Genomic DNA, 18408 nt, shown 5'->3' on the forward strand with positions numbered 1-18408 from the left:
GTGTTTCGGTGAGAGGAATCTGTTTGCCGTCGTCCTGCCTGTAGACAGTTATGTCTGTGATCGTTTTTGTACACCTTTTTGAGAAAGTTCAGGGATTTTGCTTCTCGTACCTTTCCCCGCATCATTATCTGCCACCTAGCTGGCTACTGAAAATGCAAATAGCCAGGCTAGTGTGTCAGTAAACTAGCTATGTTACAAAGAGTGAAATGACCGAGTCTTAGGTCAGTTTGGTTTGTTTGTGGTTGTTTTTTCCTTTCCTTTTGTTTTGTTTTGTTGTTGGTTTTTTTCCTTCTTCTCCCTAGAAATCATGGTTAGGATTTGAGATGGTTAAATTGCTTTTAGATCAGAGACAGGTTGACCTTAAGACACACCTAGCCAGGATTGATGTTTAAACACCACTGTATTGAGTGAAAATTGTCTAAATTGCCGGGTGGGTGGAGATTGTGCTATGCGTCTTTATCTTTCAGACAAGTTCCATCAAGCTTCGATGAATCGATGGAAATTATTTCACATTGTGTGTATCTCAAGATCTCACGGCGCCCCCCAGATGAAATCTAGTAATTGTCTTGCAGACCAGAGATAGGTTTGTTTCGAAATGGAACTTGTCTGTTTTCGAAAAGTTAAAACTTTGAATTATATTTAACCCCCAGTCTTTTTCTGTTCTGTGTTTGGAGGAAGGCATGCCCACCTCATATTCTGAGAGTGTAGTGTCTTTAATAACTAATGGACCTGTATTTGCCTGTATACTATGTTGTCCTGTTCTCTGTCTTGGTTAATGTGCTAGCATGTAGGTTGCATGAGATAAGGTTGGAAAAGTAGGTAGCATTGGACATGAGAAGTACACTGCAGACAAGCTTCTTTTCCGAGACAAGGTGGACGGTCTGCCTGGCTTACTTTCCCACTATTCTCTGATCTACAAACATAGGCTGTGTGTCAACACTTTCCCTAGTACCCTACCTCGTAACTATTTGATTATAAGCAAGCAAAAGATACTATGGCGACAGTTTCAAGAAGCTGTAATTAGGCTGGTGTTGTTTGGCATTTTATGCAGCACTTCTAGATGTGAAAGGAGCGCAAGGGTGTTGCAGCATACAAGTGAGACAAAATTAGTGTGATTCATGTCATTGCATTGGTGCAGTAAGAATAAAGTGTCACTAGGTGTCAGCGAATAGCAGCAGTACTTTTTCTTCTCGCACTGGACAAAGCTGCCCCCCCCCCCCCCCCGTCAGTGTTGTCTCATCAACTCCTATTCAGGCAGTAGCACACCATCTGCCACTCATCTCTTTTTGTAGTATAAGAATTACGTTTAAATTGTTTTTTTTTAAGGTGTGCATAATTTTAACTGTATTGCTTTCGATTCAGTTGGTAATCAATTTCGTTTTGTACAATTAGATGTTCCAACACTGAAAAATAGAATTTTAGTTTTTGCTTATCTTATTGTTTGGACAGCCTGCCATTTTTATATAATTTCGTGTATATAGTGTTGCCTTTACTGGATTCTCTTACATGCACACTCATACACACTTAAAACACGCACAGGGTTCAAAAATATACACACGCATACCTTGATATGCACGGCAGGCATGTTGTCTGTGACTATAGTGTACTTGTGCATACTTTCAGTTGTGTGTATGTTTGTGTGTGTGTGTGTGTGTGTGTGTGTGTGTGTATGAGTGTGGGGTGTGTATAATTGACCCAAACAGACTCCGGAGACATTACTATGTGTGTTGAGTTCACAAAATGTTATTATTTCATTTAACTAAAACTATGTTTGTTTATAGCATTATTTTTGGATGACAAGTCTTCCTTTTAAATAAACATCCATATCACTCAAAAGTAGTGCTGTCATGTACGTTAATTTGGTCTATGGCTAATGATGTCATCAAGACGAGACCACACCATGTGCCATGGTGGGTCAACGTCTGCTGGCTGTTATGTTCATACATTATTGTCTTTTTTGTTACTAATTCAGTTTTTGACATTTAATAAATGTGCATTTGGGTTTTTTTCCCTTCAATGGTCACTGGTTCATCCCATTAGGGAAGAGATTGTGTATTTGAAACTCAAGAATTCTTGTTCCAAAATACCCTATGTCACTGGCAGATTTGGATTAATTATTGCATTAATGAGGCCTGGTCCTGGGGGGGGGGTAGGGCTAACACTCATACACAGTGTGACAGTCAAATACAGTGGGAGACCTTATAAATGAAAAGCACAATGTTGTTGTAGGGTTTTTTTAAGACAAAGGACTCTGAGCGCCCCACGACCAGCAAAAGAAAAATCATACCCCCCCCCCCCATCACTGAGGTCTAGAACGAGACTTGCTGTGATTTGAAGTTATTTTTCTCTAACTGTGGGAATTGATTGTCTTTTTTTCCCTAGTGGTACCATGCTTGCTGAGTGAACAAAAGCTAAACTCCAGTGGATGGAAAATTAATTCACCCCCTTGAACAATTTTCACATTTAGTTGACCCTATAGCCTTTAGTTAAAATGCAATGGATCCATATTTCGTCCTTCTAATCTACACACAATACTTGAGAATTTCAAAGTGAAAATCTAATTATAATTTTTTTCCAACATTCATTAAAAATGAACAACTGCAATATCTTGGTTTGATAAGTATGCAGCCCCTTTATTATAGCATCCCTTAGAGTATCTCAGGATTGGGTGTCCGGGTAGCGTAGCAGTCTGTTCCATTGCCTACCAACACGGAGATTGCCAGTTCGAATCCCCGTGTTAGCTCCGGCTTGGTCGGGCGTCCCTACAGACACAATTGGCCGTGTGTCTGTGGGTGGAAAGCTGGATGTGGGTATGTGTCCTGGTCGCAGCATTAGCGCCTCCTCTGGTCAGTTGGGGCGCCTGTGGAGGGGGAACTGGGGGGGGGATTTCGTGATCTTCCCACACGCTGTCCCCCTGGCGAAACTCCTCACTGTCGCGTGAAAAGAAGCGGCTGGTGACTCCACATGTATTGTAGTCTGCCGCCCTCGGAAGAGTGGGGCAATTGGCCAGGGTACAATTGAAAAGTGGGGGTGGGGGGTATCTCAGGAATAACCAAATTACCTTCAAGATCACACAAAAACTCACTGTCCATCACTTGTGTGGAATTACAGCTATTGACTTGATAACGTGAATCAAAACAGCTGTTTACTATTGTCATTCAATTTGCAATTTCAATCCCACACAAAGACAGCAGCATGAGCTCCAAAGACCTCCCAAAACAATGTCATGACAAAGTTGCGGAAAGGTACACATCAAGTGAAGGGTATAAAAAGACTTCCAAGGTTTTGAAGATAACCCAGAGCACTGTTAAGTCCATTATTAAGAGGTGGAAAGTGTATGGCACCACCAAGAGTCTGCCAAAATCAGTGTCCATTGAAACGAGATAACCGGGAGAGAAGACAATTGGCCAGAGAGGGCACCAAGAATCCAATGGCAACCTTAAAAGACCTACAGGGTTTTATGGCCAACAGAGGATAACATGCATCACAAAACAATGTCAACGATATTGCACACATCTGACCTGTATGGGAGGGGGGGCAAATAGAAAGCCATTTCTCAAAAAGGTCCCATCTGGATTCCTGTTTGAAGTTTGCACAAAAAAAAAAGCTAAAGAATCCCATCCTACTCAAAGTGTCATTACTTTATAAAAAAAAGAACATAAACTGCCTATATTAGCCCTTTAAATGTGCTATAATTGTGAGATATCCGGCATTGTATTACATTTTCATCTCATTTTGGAATGCTTCCATCTCCTTTTAAAACCACTACACCCAACGTTCTCCTTTTCCTGGTGCCATGTACGGGTAAAGAAGTGTAAGTCTCAAATTAATTAAATCCAAGGATAGAGTATAATGGTGAATGACATCAGCCTTTGTATTTCCCCTTTCTTGTTAGGTAATTTAAAAAAAAGCAAATTGAGTTATAATTAGGCTGTGTTATTAATTAGGATTTATATGCGGCACATGTCTACTGAATAACAGGTGACAATTGTTGCATTGCATTTCCATTTAAAAATTTTAATTACCATTCAAACGTTAGACCTCAGAGTGGGGTACGGCAAGTTGTTAGGAAACATGCACTAGGATAGCTAATATAATATTCAAATGCAAGAGGAGTTAATCAGCTGAATGCCACCCTGACTCCAATTGCTTATATGCAAGAAGTAAATATAATGAATCTGTGTTCATTTTCTAGTTTTCAATTATATTTCAATGAAGTTAAAGATGAACTGCAGTTTTTGGCCACTAGTAGTGCTACAGAGCCAAGTGGAGCCATGTACCATAACAAAAACACTAACGTCACATGATTTTCAAACACACGCATGAGAGTAGTAGAGTCAGCCACTCTGCAACTTGGGCCATCGATCAAATGAAGGGGCGGGAGCTTCCTCTACAAGCGGCAGAGTTTAAATCCCGATGTAAGCGTTGTATCCTAAAAATAAAAAAAATCAAGATTTTCCAAACATCTTTAAAGGCGATAACTTTTGTCACCATACTCGGTGGGGTCTTACAGCATATTCTACGTGGGCACGAGTGAAATAATGAATGCGGAACTAACGATGTTTATGGGAAACTCCAAAACTCTGCAGTTTAGCTTCAAATTAATGGACTCTATTTTCGTGCTGGCACAGAGACGCAAAAGTAGGCTGACGGTGTGGTGACCCACATCTATATAACTAGAGACATTCACCTAAGAGGACGCTGTACCTTTAAGGGAAGAGGCGAGGGGTCAGATAATGGACTTCCGCTTCCGGTTCACAGTTCAGTGTCGTCGAATGTATGACATGCAAAGTTGGAGCTAGTAAACTACCTCGACTACGTCTACTCTCACGTCTCCTGTCTCGTTGTTTTCTAACTCCACATTGGTGATCCCGACGTGATCGAACTACTAATACAAGTATGTCTGACAACGACGACGCCGGCGCTAACAACATGGCTATTGCTAACGCTAGCATTTACATCGCTACTGTGAAGCTACCCGACTTTTGGCAGCATAATCCACGGCCGTGGTTTCAACATGTGGAAGCCCAGTTCCAGCTGAGAGGGATAACGCAGGATGCAACGCAGTACTTCTACGTAGTGGCGGCGTTAGACGCATCGACAACGGCGCGAGCAATGACACTGTTGGAAGCTCCGCCAGCTGCTGGCAAGTACGATGCTATAAAGACATTCCTCCTGAAACTATTTGAACTGTCGGAGCTGGAGAAGGCAGACCGTTTACTGTCCCCGAATGGCCTCGGCGACGGTAAACCGTCTGAGTTAATGGAAAAAATGCTGTCTGTGCTGGGATCGGCTGATCCGGCCTTTCTTTTCACACACATTTTTCTGAGGCAGCTCCCCGCACCTGTACGCACAGCACTGGCCAGTTCTCCTCTCGCCGCCTCCAAGGACTACCGTTCTCTGGCTGCTGAAGCAGACAGGGTTTTCCTGGCCAACCGGCAACAGTTTGTGCATGCCCTGCTACCCCACCAGACCGCCCCACCACCACCTGTGTACGACTATATGGACACCGCGGCTGCGGTGACAGCCCGCCGCCAACCTGACGACGGGCTCTGTCATTACCATGCCAGGTTTGGGGCAAAAGCAAAACAGTGTCGCAAACCCTGCAGTTACAGGGTTCAGGGAAACGCCAAGGCCGGCGCTCGTTAACGGCTATGGGCGCCGGCCGTGACTGCAAGCTGTTGTTCATCAGAGACTCCTTGTCGGGCCGGCGGCTGCTGGTTGACTCTGGCGCTCAACGCAGCATACTACCAGCACAAGCTGTGGACACGATGACCGACAGTCACGGCCCCCAGATGGACGCCGCCAACGGCACGTCCATTCGGACGTACGGTATCAGACATGTGGACGTGTGTTTTGGCGGCCGACGTTTCGGCTGGGACTTTGTGATGGCTGCTGTATCCACCCCGCTCCTAGGTGCGGATTTCCTCTGTGCTTTCAACCTGCTGGTGGATGTTAAAAACTGTCGCGTGATTGATGCCGTCTCTTTTGCGTCATACCCCTGCACGCTTGGGGGGGGCTGGAGCGCTGTGCCTCGCTAACACACTCTCCACCGGGGATCCATACCAACGCCTGCTCGCAAATTTCCCCGAGCTCACCACACCCACCTTCTCCTCGGCGGTGGCCAAGCACGGCGTGGAACATCATATCACCACAGTGGGCCCCCCAGTTTACGCCCGGGCCCGACGCCTCGACTCGGCCAAGCTCGCAATAGCCAGGGAGGAGTTTTCGACTATGGAGCGCCTCGGCATTGTCCGCCGTTCTGACAGCCCGTGGGCTTCCCCTCTTCACATGGTTACTAAGGCCAACGGGGGTTGGCGCCCGTGCGGGGACTACCGTCGCCTAAACAATGCCACGACCCCCGACCGGTACCCCATACCGCACATACAAGATTTCTCTACCCACCTGGCGGGCGCTGCCATCTATTCCAAAATCGACTTAGTGCAGGGGTATCACCAAGTGCCGGTCCACCCACTGGATGTCCCAAAAACGGCTGTCATCACACCCTTTGGGCTCTTTGAGTTTTTACGTATGCCTTTCGGCCTTAAAGGGGCAGCGCAGACGTTTCAGCGCCTTATGGATTCTGTGCTCCGCGACATGCCATTTTTGTTTGTGTACTTAGACGACATCCTCGTGGCCAGCGCGTCGGCGGAGGAACACATGACGCACCTCAGACAGCTGTTCGACAGGCTCAGCGAACACGGCCTCGTCATCAACCCAGCTAAGTGTCAGTTCGGGGAGTCGTCCATCACCTTCCTCGGGCACCACATCACTCCACAGGGGGCCGTTCCCCTCCCTGCCAGGGTTGAGGCTGTCACCATGTTCCCCCGCCCCCACACTGTACAGTCGCTGCAGGAATTCCTGGGCATGGTGAACTTTTATAACCGTTTCCTGCCCCGTGCCGCCCACATCATGCGTCCCCTGTATGAGGCCCTGCGGGGTAAGAAGTCTAAGGACGAGCTGGACTGGTCTTCGGGGATGGACGAGGCTTTTGTGGCCGCCAATACCGCGCTGGCCAACGCTGCGCTGCTAGCTCGTCCGTCGCCTGCCGCCCCCATAGCCCTTAAAACGGATGCCTCCGACTACGCCGTGGGGGCCGTGTGTGAGCAGTGGGTGGGTGGGGGGGGGGCTGGCAGCCTTTGGCGTTCTTCAGTAAACAACTCCGTGAGAGCGAGCGCAAATACAGCACCTTTGATAGGGAACTACTGGGTCTCTTCCTCGCAACCAGACACTTTAGGTTCCTATTGGAGGGCCGACAGTTCACCGCTTTCGTGGACCACAAACCGCTGACGTTTTGTATGGCCAAAACCTCAGAACCGTGGTCTGGGCGTCAGCAGCGCCATCTCGCGGCGGTTTCCGAGTTTACCACGGACATACAACACGTGTCGGGCAAGGATAACTTCGTCGCCGACTGCCTTTCACGGGCGGTTGTTAACGCCGTTCACTTGGGACTCGACTACGCCGCTATGGCAGCGGACCAAGCCAAGGACGCGACCGTTCAAGACTACCGGTCGACCCCTACGGCGCTACGGCTGGAGGACGTGACGTTCGACGCGGCCAACACCACCCTCCTCTGTGACATCTCCACCGGTCAACCGCGCCCCCTGGTGCCTACTTCCTGGCGGCGCCGAGTTTTCGACACCGTCCACGGCCTTTCCCACCCGGGAGTGAAGGCCTCGACCAAGCTGGTGAGCGTCAAGTTCGTTTGGCCTGGGCTCCGTAAGGATGTTAGAGCCTGGGCCGGCTCGTGTCTGGTGTGCCAACGCGCCAAGGTGCACCACCATACCAAGGCCCCTTTGGCGCCGTTTGTGGTTCCAGAGAGGCGGTTTGACCACGTCAATGTTGACCTGGTGGGTCCCCTGCCCCCCTCCCGTGGTTATACGTTCCTCCTCACTATTGTGGACAGGGCCACCAGGTGGCCAGAGGCTATTCCCTTGTCCTCCACGACGGCAGAAGAGGTAGCACGAGCGTTCATCGGCTGCTGGGTGGCCCGTTTCGGCACGCCGGATGACATCACGAGCGACCGGGGCTCCCAGTTTACCTCGGAGCTCTGGGCGGCGGTCGCTGAGCACCTGGGGGTGAAGATCCACCGCACTACGGCGTACAACCCGCAGAGCAACGGACTTTGTGAGCGGTTCCATCGGGACATGAAAGCCGCTCTGCGGGCAAGCCTCACTGGCTGCGACTGGATGGACCGGCTCCCGTGGGTAATGCTCGGCCTGCGTTCGGCCCCGAAGGAAGACCTCCAGACCTCCGCTGAGCTGGTGTATGGCCAGCCCCTGCGGGTTCCGGGGGAGTTTCTTCCGGATGCTACGGCTCCCTGGTCGGCCGCCTCTCACCTCAGTGCGTCCCGGAGCGCTGCCGGTGCCTTCGCTCCCGTTCCGATGTCTCAACACTGCATCCCCCGGTCCTACGTCCCCAACGATCTGCCATCGGCGAGGTACGTCTTCATTAGACACGACAGCCATCGGTCCCCGCTGCAGCCCCCATACGACGGGCCCTTCCGCGTCCTGGAGGCGGGGGATAAGAACTTTGTGGTGGACATGGGGGGCAGGCCGGAGCGGGTCGCTATAGACCGTCTCAAGCCCGCTCACTTGGACATTGGGGAGCCAATGCAATTGGCTCTACCCCCGCGGCGGGGACGCCCTCCTAGGTCGGCCCCAGCACCTGCCTCTGTTCCTGTTTCGGCCCCATCTGTTTCCCCTCCTGTGAAGCGCAGCCGTTATGGCCGCAGGGTCCGCCCCCCGACTCGTCACCTGTTTTCCCCGTGACTTTGCACTATGTCATTGACTGTTCTGTTGTAGAGTCTATTTTTATGTTCATGACTTGCGCTTTTGCTGTTTTGCATTGTTTTGTGTAGGTGAATTCTGGGGGGGCCTGTATGGTGACCCACATCTATATAACTAGAGACATTCACCTAAGAGGACGGTGTACCTTTAAGGGAAGAGGCGAGGGGTCAGATAATGGACTTCCGCTTCCGGTTCACAGTTCAGTGTCGTTGTCGAATGTATGACATGCAAAGTCGGAGCTAGTAAACTACCTCGACTACGTCTACTCTCACATCTCCTGTCTCGTTGTTTTCTAACTCCACAACGGGCAGTTTCCTCAGGCACAAGCTTAATTCCTCCTGCCAGCGTTTGTTTTGGAAATTTCGTGGCAGAGAACGCAAGATCAACATGCGAAGTCTGTCATCATTTACTCAATGAAGGTGAGTCTAAGGCCTTGTTTAGACTGACAGCCCAAATACGCTTTTTTAAAGCATAGAATCCAGACTGATTTTAGAAAGTCTGGACAGCAAAAAAAAAAACAAAAAACACATGAAATGCGATTTTTGCAAATCGGATCAAAACCACATTTGGAGGTGGCTTGACATGCAATTCCAACTGGATTTTTACAGATGCGCCTCAGTCCAGACGCTCTGGCCGCCCAAATCAGATTTCAGACCGTCTTCTGCGTCACTCACAATGTGATAATACATTATGATGCCGTCAAATCCAGAGTGACGAAGATGCATCAGAGAGGCTGGGCGGCATCCATGCTGCTACTAGAGTGGAGGACAACACGGAGAACAACAGACCGTGTACAGACGCTGAAATAATCGCGACTAGATAAATTTGACAGGGCGATTGTTCGGAAGGCAAGACGATAGCGCTCATACTTCCGCATTGGTAAACCCGTCACCATTACGTAGTTACGCGCGCATACGTCGTTGCCACAGCAACCCATGCAAATAGGGTTCTAAAAAAAAGAAAAAAGGTTGAAAGGTTGGTGATTTCTGGACACAAATCTGATCTGATAGCAAATAACAGTCTGCATTAGAGATCTGATTTGTGAAACAAACCCGATTTGCCGATTTGCCTGCAATCTGAACAAGGCCTAAGTTGTTGTGATGCAATGTGGCGATTCTGTTGGACAGTCGATCCGTATTACAGTACAACAGTGTTGTGATATAGTTTGATGTAAGAGGCAGTGCTCGATAGAGCCCCCCCCCTTCCCCCTCCCAGTTGTATCCGGCCAATTTTCCGAGCCGTGCTGGTTACTGCTCCACCCCCTCTGCCGATACAGGGAGGAAAGGCTGCAGACTACCACGTGCCTCCTCCGATACACGTGGAGTCGCCAGCCGCTTCTTTTCACCTGACAGTGAGGAGTTTCGCCAGGGCGACATAGCGCGTGGGAGGATCACGCTATTCCCCCCAGTTTCCACCGAACAGGCGCCCCGACCAGAGGAGGCGCCGGTGCAACGACCAGGACACATACCCACATCCGGCCTCCTACCCACGTGTCTGTAGGGATGCCCGACCAAGCCGTAGGCAACACGGGGACTCGTACCGACGATCCCCGTGTCGGCAGGCAACGGAATAGACCGCCACGCCACCCGGACGCCCCAGTGAGCAATAGACTTAATGCAGCTGATTTTCTCGGACCACAAAAAAAGGTTTGACAACCACTGTCACTCGTGTGCGTCAGCTCACCAGTACATAGTCAATGTCCTTGGGAAAAAAATGGCATCTTTGGACAAAAACTAACACAGGCGGTTTAGTGTGCAATTTTTTTTAGTGAAACTAGTTAAACATTTAATGTGTTGCGGAAATAAGAAAATGCACTTCCATTTTGTGCCGTGCGGTGTGTGTGTGTGTGTGTGTGTGTGTTTGTGTGTGTGTGTGTGTGAGAGAAAGAGAGAAATTAAACTGCAGTTCCCGGATAGAGACCCTGGCTATTCATAATATGTCAAAGCATTCCAGTGACGTAACTGGACCACACTATCTGCCACATTGAAGAACTCGAGCTTGGTAAATTATCCCCCCCACCTCTAACCTCTGATCAGCAGTCATATGACTCATTTATGCTCCTTACATGCCAGATTAGGGTTACACCAACATTCTCTGTTATGGTCTATACACCACCTGAAGCGGCCTTGGCCATCACCAGGCCACCTCATGTATAACTGTAGTTCCGCCACTGTTTAAGTGATTATTTATGGTCTTTCATAGATGCAGAATAAAAAAAAAAAACGAAATTATATTCTAAAACCAGGGTAATTCAGGTAATTGAATATTAAAATGTTTAAATTTTTTTGCTTACTCTTGATAATGAACGGTGCCACCTCCGCCCCGAAAACCCTCCTCTCACCACAGCATTGGCGTTATGAGCGGACCTTGGAGGTCCAGGCCCATCAAATAAGGGCACTGTGCCACCTCAGATGAATTCTCTCCCTGACAAAAAAATAAAACTGAAATACGTTATACAATTTGGTAATGGGAGACTTCACACTGTAATGCAAAAATAAAGCACAAAACAGTGATAGTTTGCATTTAGGAAACAATGTCTTACTAAAAATAACAACCCCTAGGTTAGCCAATTAAAAAGAACTACCATATCCAAATTGTATGACCAGCCAATCAATTATATTACAAGGTTGAACTAATAGTTACGTAGAGACATCAGGTGGGTGGCACTAACGCTGTCATTTTCTTGGCGGCGAACAAAACTAAAACTTAGCGATGTGCAACTCAGCCATCATTCAATTAATATGGACATGATCGATTGGTTTGGAACAGCACTCACACTGGCAGTAAGCCGTGGCAGTGACAACCAAGCTCAAATGATTTGGCTGATATAAGCTCGGTTCTGCACTCACAGGCGGCAACTCCAGCTGTTCCAGTGGTGAGTTCTTAAATCCACTTATGCACCTTGGGAAAATGTCTCCCCTTCCTCACACACTGTGCAATTTAAGAGTGGTATTGTTTGCACTTTTGACATTGGGGTTACGTTTCTGGATGAGGGCGCATATATATGGTTGTATATTTCAAGTCAAGTCAATTCTATTCACAAATTACACATTTGCATCAGGGGGCTTCACAGCAATACGACATCCTGTCCTTAGACGCTCGCATCAGATAAGGAACAACTCCTTAAAAAACCCTTTAACAAGGAGAAAAAATAGGAAGGAACCTCAGGGAGAGCAACAAAGGAGGGATCTCTCTCCCAAGACAGAAAGACGTGCAATGGATGTTGTGTGTACAGAATAAAACACAATTTACAGAATACAACATTGAAAGAGGATAACAAAATTATGATGGAATTATAAGATATATTACGAATATAATGAGGGGGACACCAAGCAGTGTCCAGATGCCACTGGAACAGCCCAGGACCTGAGCCACGTGACCCCCATCACCATGTAGACCTGACAGGAGGACAGACTACACATGCACACAGGGGAGACTCACATCACATCATTCACAGACACGGCAGAAGAGACAAGAAAAAACAATCACACATCAAAGACAGAGAAGGATACAACATTGAAACAGGATAACAAAATTATATGGATTTATAAGATATATAAAGAATGTAATGAGGAGGAGGCCATGCAGTGTCCAGCTGGCGACCACCATCACCATGGAGATCTGGGAGGAGGACAGAGTACACACACACATGCGGGAGACTCACATTACGCCATTCACATATACAGGGGAAAAGTCAAGTCAATTTTATTTGTATAGCTCAATATCACAAATTAGAAATTGCCTGAGCGGGCTTTACAACAATACAACATCCTGTCCTTAGACCCTCGCATCGGATAAGGAACAACGCCCTAAAAAAAAAAACCTTTAACAGGGAGAAAAAATAGGAAGAAACCTCAGGGAGAGCAACAGAGGAGGGATCTCTCTCCCAAGACAGAGAACGTGCAATGGATGTTGTGTTTACAGAATACAACATTGAAAGAGGATAACAGAGTTATAATAGAATTATAAGATATATGAAGACTATGATGAGGAGGATGCTGAACAGTCGCCAGACACCACCAGAACATCCCAGGACCCAAGCCACATGACCAGCATCATAATGTAGAAAAAAAAAAAACAACACATTAGTCACACGTCTGAGTGAGAAAAGGATATAACATTGAAACAGGATAGCAAAATTATATGGATTCATAAGATATATAAAAAGAAAATGTGATGAGGGGGATGCCAATCAGTGTCCAGGTGGTGAACACAATCACCATGGAGACCTGGGAGGAGGACAGACTGCATGTGCACACAGGGGAGACTCACATAACACCATTCACACACACACAAAAGAAGAGAAAAGAGACGATATCATTCAGAGAAAGAGAAAAGACACGTGACAGAAGAGAACAGTTTGCAATGGTCAATAATCTATACTCTATAATCTCGTCAGCAGAAGAGTGCTTTGTAAATTAATTGAGACAGAAACCGACCCGCCGTTCAGTACAGGTTGTGAAGCACTCGACTTAAAGGCAACTAATTGTAGGTTAAGGCAAAAAGATGAGTTTTAAGTTTGGATTTAAAGGGCTCAACACACTCTGGTTGTCTGATGGCAGCAGGCAGGTTATTCCACAAGAAGGGGGCCCGATAGGAAAAGGCCCTGCCACCAGCTGATGTCTTTTTAACTTTGGGTACACACAGGATCCCTGTATTTTGAAAGCGAAGAGCTCTAGATGGAATGTACGGTTTAAGGAGATCAGACAGGAAAGATGGGCCAAGGCCATTTAGGATTTTATAAGTCAGCAGAAGCACCATGAAGTCTGATCTAACAAGGATAGGAAGCTAATGAAAGGAGGCAAGAAATGGTGTAATATGGTCAAATTTTCAGTTTTAGTTAAGATTCTAGCTACAGCATTCTGAACCACCTGAAGACTTTTAGTACTAGCATGAGGCAGACGTGAAAACAGAACATTACAAAAATCAAGTCTGGATGAAACAAATGCATGTATTAGAGTCTCTGTGTCAACCATGGACAGGAAAGACTGAATTTTAGCTATGTTATATAAGCGAAAAAAGGCAGTCTTGGTGATTTCTTTAATGTGCTTATCAAAGGAAAGGCAGGGATCAAATGTAAAACCAAGATCTTTGGCTGCCACACTTTGTGAAATCAGAGTTGATGATTGTTATCGTTACTTGATCAAATTGGTGTCTGTGTCTAACAGGGCCAATGACCAGCATCTCAGTTTTATCCGAATTTAAAAGCAGAAAATTTAGTGACATCCAATTTTTCACAGCAGCCAAGCAGGCATCTAAACTAGTCATTTGAGTATGATCACCGGGCCTTATACGCACATACAGCTGAGTATCATCAGCATAGCAATGGAAATTTATTCCATGACAGCATTTAATTTGGCCAAGAAGTGAAATATAAAGAGAGAAAAGTAGAGGGCCAAGAACTGAGCCCTGAGGTACACCATATTTAACGTCAGGGAATTTTGATGTAATATTATTAATGGAGATACAATGTGTTCTCCCAGATAAATTAGACTTAAGCAAAGAGAAAGCTAAACCAGAGACACCAAAATTGCGATTTATTCTGTCTAATAGTATACAGTGATCAATGGTGTCAAAGGCTTTACCAAGATCCAGTAGTAGAAGCACAGAAGTGGAATCAGAGTCCATAGCTAATAGAAGATCATTCGCCACTTTGGTCAGAGCAGTTTCAGTGGAATGACAGGCCCTGAAAGCTGATTGAAAAGGTTTATATAGATAGTTTTCTTCTATATGGGTCAGAAGTTGTTGATGATACACAACTCTCTCTAGTACTTTAGAAAAGAATGGAAGATTAGAGACTGGTTGATAGTTACTAAGAGACCCTGGATCGAGGTGCTTTTTTTAAAGTAGAGGTTTAACCACAGCTGTCTTAAAACTACTGGGAACAGTGCCAGTGGTAAATGATAAATTACCAATGTCTAGCATTGTCCCAGAAAAGGCCAGAGGTCTTAAAAAAGTTTTGCTGGTAAAGGGTCAAGTACGCAAGTAGTTGGTAGAAGCAGACATGAGCTTAGTGAAAGTATCAAGAGAGATAGTCTCAAAAGCTTTAATAACAGGGACTATCAGTGACTCATTGTATAGATATGAAGACAGGATCTGCAGGATTAGCTGGACTTGAAGAACTAATTTTATTTCTGATCTCATCAACCTTATTGCAGAAAAAGCCTAGAAACTCATGGGCTGTGAATGGTGAGCAGCTAATAGATGGCTGCTTTTTAGTAAATTTAGCTACAGTGTCAAAGAGAAATCTGAGATTATGTTTATTAACACTGATTAAGTGAGAGAGATATGCTGCTTTCACAGCAGATAAAGCATGCTTGTATTTCATTAAACACTCATACCAAGATAGGTAAAAAAAAATTCCAATTTTGATTTTCGCCATTTACGTTTCATTGTCCTGCAGGCCCACTTAAGAGCATGCCTCATCGTTAAACCAGGGTGTAGGCCTCTTTAGTCGCCCAGCTCTGGTAGTGAGAGGTACAACTGAATGGAGGAGACTAGAAAGGGCCACATTTAAATCACTAGTGAAATTTTCAACATCAGTCACTACAGTGAAAGGAACCAAGACGTCAGGCAGCTGCTGGTCCAATGCAGCTACAGGGGACAGTCCAATGTGGCAAGTGGCAATTACATCTGTGCCGACATTAACAAGATAGGCCAGTGATGCTTCAAATTTAATGAGAAAATGATCTGACACAGCAGATGTGGCTGTGAAGACAGATCAGGAACAGCTCTCTCTTTGGAGTTTGCATGTTCTATCCGTGTCTGCATGGGTTTCCTCCAGGTGCTCCGGTTTCCTTCCACTATCAAAAAGACATGCATGTTAGGGTTAATACTCCTGTCTGTGCCACTGGCCAAGGCAGTAGGAAAAAGAACTGGAGTTGGTCCCTGGGCACTGCAGCTGGCCACTGCTCCTATACAATAGGATAGGTGAAATGCAGAGAACAAATTCGTTGTAAGAATACAATTCTTTGTAAGAATACAATGACAAAGTAAAGTGGTTTAAAAAAGCCAAATCAAGGGTGTTACAACTGCAATGAGGCAACTCGTTAACAAACTGAGCGAGCCCAAAAGTATCAACAAGCACCAGAAGGGCTTTAGTTAGAGGATCAGCAGCCTTATTCAGATGACTATTGAAATCACCAAGAATTAGAATCTCATCATAATGAGTAACAAGACCTGAGATAAATTCTCCAAATTCTTCAAAAAATAGTGAATAAGGGCCAGGAGGTTGATAGAGTATCACAATGTGGACTGAGCAGAGTCTGTTTGTGGCTGAGGGAGATGAACTTTGAATAAGAGACTCAAAAGATTTGAATTTAGATTCAAGTTTAGAAGTTAAATTGAAAAAAAAATAGACTTAAATATTTGTAATTACGCATACTAGTTCTTGATGTGGTCTAAAGGATGTTGTTTATCCTTTAATTTGTTGTGTAACCTGTGGAGGTGGTGGCCAAATGTAGAGGTTTATTCCTTATGTAGAATTGCCTCTTGCAGTTCGGTATTAAACGCAAAATATTTAAAGGATTTCCTCTGTGCATCTTAGTTTATAACCTCTGATTTTGTGGACGAAGTGCATGCACGCCTATGCACATTAGAGACCGTTTGTATGTACGCCTGTTCGTAATAGCATATTTCTTTCATGAAACATGTTAATGTTAATTATACACGTGCTTTAATTCCTACGGCAGCGTCGTTATAATGTGATAAACTTATCACGTTATATCACTTATCACGTTATAACGTGATCTTTTCTTTTTTTCTGGTGTGGCAGTAATGCGCTGCCGTAGAGAAGAGCTGGTTTGACTGATAAAGTCGTATCCCGCCCGAACTCTCCCTAATATTAAAGTATTCACCCTGATCCAAACCCCCTTTCAAATGTGCCACAACTGCGCCGATTGTTTCTGGTCACCCAATTACCAAAAATAAACTGAACACGCTGCGCTTGTGCCCGGTTTCACGAAAACCGATACGTCAATGCTGTTTTGTATGCAGTGTAATAGCAGAGGGGGTCCGAAAGAGGGCAGTGCAGCGGCACATTCTACACAGCCCCCGACAGCAAACCTCCGTGGCTACCTACAACAGCAAAAAAAGGCTGGTTGGATCAAATAAGGGGGAACTCAATCACTCACTGCTCTTGCTCTCTCTTCCTCCCTCTCCCTTCACCCCAACTTCACCGCCTCCTTTGTTCTCTCGTTCTTTCCTTCACCTCCTGTGTCTCCACTCAACTCTTTCCTGATCCTGTCTTCACCTCTGTGTCTGTCTGTCTGTCTGTCTGTCTGTCTGTCTGTCTGTCTGTCTTTCTGTCTGTCTCTCTGCCTATCTGTCTGTCTGTCTGTGTCTGTCTGTCTGTGTCTGTCTGTCTGGCTGTGTCTGTCTGTCTGGCTGTGTCTGTCTGTCTGTCTGTCTGTCTGTCTGTCTGTCTGTCTGTCTGTCTCTGTCTATCCATCCGTCTCGGTCTGTGTCTGTCTATCTGTCTGTCTCTTGTCTCTATCTGTCCGTCCTTCTTTCTGTATCTCTCTGTCTCTGTCTGTCTATCAGTCTGTCTCTGTCTGTTCTTCTGTCTGTCTGTCTGTCTTGTCTGTCTGTCTGCCTGTCTCTCTCTGTCTGTGTCTGTCTGCGTGCGTCTGTCTGTCTGTCTGTCTGTCTGTCTGTCTGTCTGTCTGTCTGTCTGTCTGTCTGTCTGTCTCTGTGTCTGTAGATCCGTCTGTCTCTCTGTCTGCCCTCTGTCTGTCTGTCTGTCTGTCTGTCTGTCTGTCTGTCTGTCTGTCTGTCTGTCCGTCCGTCCTCCGCTTCTGTCTCCCTCTGTCTCTCTGCCCTCCCCCTCTCTGACTGTCTCGCTGTCTGTCCATCTGTCTATCCATCTATCTCTGTATGTCTGTCTGCCTCTCTCTTTTACCGCTTCCATCACTCACACACAAACACTTCGGGCCCTGGCATTTCTTTGTGTTAATATCTCTGTTCTTTGGTTTACTTTACCTTATACTGCTCCTTTCTTTCTTTGTCCTATCCATTTCCACCATGGCCTTCCTCTCATGTTCACCCCCCCCCGCGCCGCCACCACCACCACCACCACCTCTTGTCTGCTGCGCGTGTCTGGGTATATTGCTACCACATGCCTGCACGGCTACGGGTTTAATATTCAGCTCAGCCACCCGCTACATACCTATTCCACCTTGAGCGCATAAAGGCTATACTGTCTGTACTCAGTGTGGGGAGGCTGCTGTCGGAGACAGAGCGCGTTTCGACTCATCTCCGGCCGTCCCAATATTAAAAGGCATCGTGATTGTAACACTATATTTTAACATTTCAAGGGATAGCTTTCTACACAGAAAGCTGAGGCGGCTATTAAAACGTTAGGGTGACCAAGCAGGGGACATGCATAACGAGATGTGAGGCGAACGCAGTGCGTAATACTCCGTATGACCGCTAGTAGCGCACTTCCCCTCTGTGTTGAGTAAAAAACGGAGATTTTGGAACGGGGAGGTGGAGGGAGGGGGGGCATGTTCTCTGCTGATTATATGAAGTGGGGGGGGGGGGTCGCTCTTAAATGAAAATAGCGAGTGGCGCTGTACGCGCAGAGGACGGAGAGACGGAGAGAGGAAAGAGGGGGGAAAAG

The sequence above is a fragment of the Lampris incognitus genome, chromosome 14 (genome assembly GCF_029633865.1).
Source record: "Lampris incognitus isolate fLamInc1 chromosome 14, fLamInc1.hap2, whole genome shotgun sequence".
NCBI classification, from domain to species: domain Eukaryota; kingdom Metazoa; phylum Chordata; class Actinopteri; order Lampriformes; family Lampridae; genus Lampris; species Lampris incognitus.